Below are 4,850 nucleotides of genomic sequence, written 5' to 3'. Positions count from 1 at the left end.
ACGGAGCCATCGATATCGGCCTAGTACCAGGTACCAAATCAATCGAGAACTCAACTTCACGCTCTGGCGGCAATTCATTCACTTCTTCAGGAAACACATTAGGAAAATCACACACCACAGCTAGATCGCAAATCACCAGTTTATCTTTAGCCTCCAAAGTCGCTAGCAGCATAAACAACTCTGCCCCATCTGCTACTGCCTCATTCACCTGCCTTGCTGATAGAAACAAACTCTTTCCTTCCTCAATCTCAGGAAAGATCACAGTCTTATCAAAACAGTTGATATAAACTCGGTTAAACACCAACCAGTTCATACCCAGGATAACATCAATCTGCACTAGTGGAAGACACACAAGGTCCATCCTAAAGTCTCTACCAAAAATACTCAAAGGACAATTTAAACAAACTGAAGTAGTCACTGAACCCTTCGCAGGAGTATCAATCACCATACCCCCATGCATCTCAGATATCTCTAATTTAAGTTTCACAGCACAATCCAACGATATAAAGGAATGAGTCGCACCTGTGTCAATAATAGCTACAAGAGGAAAGCCATTAATATAACACGTACCTCGGATCAAACGATCATCTGCAGAAGTCTCAGAACCCGATAAAGCAAAGACCTTGCCTCCCGACTGGTTCTCTTTCTTCGGCTTAGGACACTGTGGGCTAATATGACCCACCTCTCCACAGTTGAAACAAGTCATAGTCTTCCACCGGCACTCTGCAGCCAAGTGACCACCTTTGCCACACTTGAAACACTTCTTCTCAGCACTGGTACACTCATGGAAACGATGTCCAGCCTGACCACATCTGTAACACTTAGCAGGGGCACTAGAGTCTCCCCCACTAGGTCTCCTCATCCCACTCTGTCTCTGGAAACCTTTGCCAGCTGCATACGGTTTCCCACGATCATTCTGATTCTTGCCTTTCCTATCAACCCTTTGCTGATAGCTCTCTGCTCTAGCCTTGGTATCCTGTTCAAAAATCCTGCAACAGTCCACCAAGTCAGAAAACACTCTAATCCGCTGATACCCAATAGCCTGCTTGATCTCGGGACGTAACCCGTTCTCAAACTTCACACATTTCGAAAATTCCCCAGTAGCCTCATCATAGGGAGTGTAATACTTCGACAGCTCTGTGAACTTAGCAGCATACTCAGTAACAGACCGATTGCTCTGCTTCAATTCTAAGAACTCTATCTCTTTATTTCCTCTGATGAGACAGCCTATGTCCCATTAGTGAAATTCTAAAATAAAATACAGAAAATTTAAAAATTTTAAATAACAAGACTGAATTAATTAAAATATACTACTTCACATATATATGCTTCAAATATGTTTTACATAAAGTTTGATACCGTTAAGACTAGTGGCCTTGCCACGTAGATAAAACTTAAAATAAAAGTACATGAAGAAAATCAAAAGAAAGCTTAACAGAAGGACCCCCTAAGTCCAACATGACTGACACTTATACTGACTGTATATAATATTACGTACTAGTAACGATGTGATAAGCGTTTGACAAAACGCTAGCAACCTTCAGCCTTGACATTATCGTAATCTGTCACTCCATAGCCTTCCCTCCTAAAGGGTCTAGCTCGTCGCCTGATCGTCATAGATCAATCCAAAGATGCAAGACAAAAAGAATACAGGGCTAAGATTTACGTACAAGTTTAAAAGTGGGAATAGGATGTAAAATAGTAATATATATACATGACAACCACAATTATTCGAACAAGCGCATCTTTATCCCATATTTACCTATACTCTATAAGTATTTATTCTAATGCATCCTTGAACTATATGCTGACTCAGGCCACTAAACGCTGTCAAGGATACCTATCCCATTTACCAAGATCAGATATCACAAGACCACATGCCACCAACGTACTCCCAATTACCAAGAGCTACGCCACCTAACTTCACATGGAGTCCAGGTGTTATAAGTCGATCGTCCCCGAGGATTCAGGCCAAGACCCTCGTCTTGCCTAGCATGCATAAATAATAATCCCCGTCGGGATTGTAGGCGACTGATCAACCTCGTACGTCCCATACCGCACGGCAGTGGACTTATACATTCCTCAATGCAGGTCTATATGATCACTCAATCATTTTGTAGCAACGCTCAACTATAAGTATTTAGTTAATATTTGGGAAATATCGTATTAACCTTTCAGGTCATAGTTATTATCTCATTACTTCAGTTGAGTGCCAAATCCATTAAATGTCTTGTCTATTTCTCCTTGGTGTGATCCTTGTCTCTATATAACTAGTTCAGTTTATACAGTGAATAATGTATGGTTGACTTCCCAGGTAAGAGAGGTGGACCGTAAAGGACATGGTCGACCAAGTCTTATCCTTAGCCAGAATCCAACCGAATACAACTACCCAATGTATCCAACTTCCCTTATTTCATTGGGGATCTAACACTTAATGTCCAATCAATGTTGTTGTTTCTCTCCTTAATAGATCATTTTCTTAGTCTATCAATCACAATCATTCAAGTATAAATAAAATAAACAATTAGACAATTAATCAAACAATGTAAGCACAATACAACCTCAAATTATCATAGATCATTCTTATGATAAATAATTAAGGTCGGCATAACCTCGCTTAGTGATTTGGGAAAATCATTATTCGAGAATAGGCTCTCCTTACTTATTTATCGCTGGTAGGGCTTGGGTCACCACTACCCACATATATATATTAAGCTATTTTACGCTAACCGTCCCAACGTATACGAGACCTTGCCCCCACCTTTTGTTGTTGATCGTTGTTGAAAGTCCACGAGCGTTTTCTCTGATGTTTGCCCAGAACCTAATTTACGATAACCGTTGAATTGTACGAAATTTATAAAATAATTAGAATATAATTTACGGTTAAATAAACATAATCCCGTTACAAATTAAGATATTTATTTATTTAAAATATTTAATCATAACCTCCACTATATTTAAATCGTTATTAAACTCAAGTATAAATTAGACTATACTCCTGTTTGGATTTGTTTATTTTAGAAAATTATCAAGAGTGTATTCCTAATAACATTTTAATTTTATAATAATACTTGGGCATTATAACAACTTAAAATGGTAAAACTTATCTTGGACTTTATAAGTTCAATATCTCAATGTCTTAACGGAAATTTAAATCAACATCTTAAAATAACCTTTATATAAATAAAATAATTAAAATAATTAAATTATAACGACTTACCGGTTACTTATGAAAATGATTTGAGCAGAACTTTGACGTATCAAACTCCTTTAAAACTTTAGAAGAACTTTGACCCCAAAATAACTCTAAAAACTACAAACCGACACCGTGAAAACTTCGACAACTAAAACTAATATTTCTATATGAAGAAACTAGAGAAAGAAGGAAATGAAGAGGTAAGAAAGATGATTTGTGAATGAATGAAAATGGGGTGAGAAAGACCCCTATTTATACTAGTTGTAAGATATTAAAATAATGTAAATTTATCTCCTTTTGCCCATGCTTTCTAACTTTTCAACTCTTGCTAGTAAATATGTCTTTGTCAAATATTTACAAGTCTTGCATGAATAGTTTTATAGGTGTTCTAATATGACTTTGTGAAAATAGTTGGTGAGAAATGTGTGAAAGTTTGATTTTTCTACTATTTCATGACATATGATCATGTAAAATATTAATAGTAAAATAAAATATATTTCTTTTATAAAATGAAAGGATAAGTATCATAATAATAATAATAATAATAATAATAATAATAATAATAATAATAATAATAATAACAATAATAATAATAATAATAATAACAAGGGTAATTATTTAATACATTTATTAACTTAAGGTTATTTTACTATTAGTTTGTAGAGTAAAATAGTGATATTCAAATCAAATAATATAATAAAAAAATAATATGGATAATTAATTAACTTAAAATTAAGTATTTAAATGACTAATTTCAAAGTTTAGTTTGTAAAATAAAACGATGATATTCAAATTGAATAATAATATTAATAATAAAGTAAAGAGTAATTAGTTGATAAATTAATTATTATAGCGGCTAGTTTCAATGTTTAGTTTGTAATAATTAGCGATGTTAAAGTCTCAATTATAATCATATATATTATTTAAGGTATGGAAAATTAGGATGTTACATTACCATCCCCCTTAAAAGAAATTTCGTCCTCGAAATTTAACGTACCTAAAACATATGTGGATACTTTTGACGCATGTCCTCTTCTCTTTCCCAAGTAGAATCACCAGTTACATCATCCCACAAAACTCTAACCAATGGTATCTGCTTTCCACGAAGTTCCTTAATTCGATGATCTAAAATTTTGACAGGTAAAGCCTCATATTCTAGGTTATCTCTAAGTTCCACACTTTCAGGCTCAATGACATGTGAAGGGTCAGGATAATACTTCCTTAGTTGTGATACATGGAATACGTCATGAAGATTAGACAGGTTTGGCGGCAAAGCAATGTGGTATGCTACAGGTCCAATCCGTCGTAGAATTTGAAAAGGCCCGATAAACCTTGGTGTTAACTTCCTAGTTTTGATTGCTCGTGCAATTCCCGCTCTAGGAGTTACCCTAATGAACACGTGATCTCCTGCCTCAAATTCCAAAGGTCTTCTCCTTTTATCACTATAACTCTTTTGACGATCCTGTGCAGCTTTCATCTTTTCTCTAATAAGCTTAACCTGGTCTGTTGTTTGTTGCACAAATTCTGAACCCAATATTTTATTTTCTCCAACTTCATACCAACATAAAGGCGTTCGACACCTTCGTCCATACAATGCTTCATATGGAGCCATGCCAATACTTGAGTGAAAGCTATTGTTGTAAGTAAACTCAAT

General features: G+C 35.3%; 1 long non-coding RNA gene across 1 annotated transcript; it reads right to left on the bottom strand.

The window, feature by feature from the left end:
* Window positions 1-1,295: 1,295 nt before the first annotated feature.
* Window positions 1,296-3,429, bottom strand: LOC127118242 (uncharacterized). The gene is made up of 3 exons (XR_007802142.1): window positions 3,221-3,429; window positions 2,762-2,821; window positions 1,296-1,606 (listed from the first exon to the last, which is right to left on the bottom strand). It is a non-coding gene; the product is annotated as an uncharacterized LOC127118242 (long non-coding RNA).
* Window positions 3,430-4,850: the final 1,421 nt, after the last annotated feature.

The sequence above is a fragment of the Lathyrus oleraceus genome, chromosome 1 (assembly GCF_024323335.1).
Source record: "Lathyrus oleraceus cultivar Zhongwan6 chromosome 1, CAAS_Psat_ZW6_1.0, whole genome shotgun sequence".
In the NCBI taxonomy this organism is placed as follows: domain Eukaryota; kingdom Viridiplantae; phylum Streptophyta; class Magnoliopsida; order Fabales; family Fabaceae; genus Lathyrus; species Lathyrus oleraceus.
The sequence above is the reverse complement of the archived record's forward strand: the minus strand, read 5'-3'. Positions and strand labels throughout refer to the sequence as shown.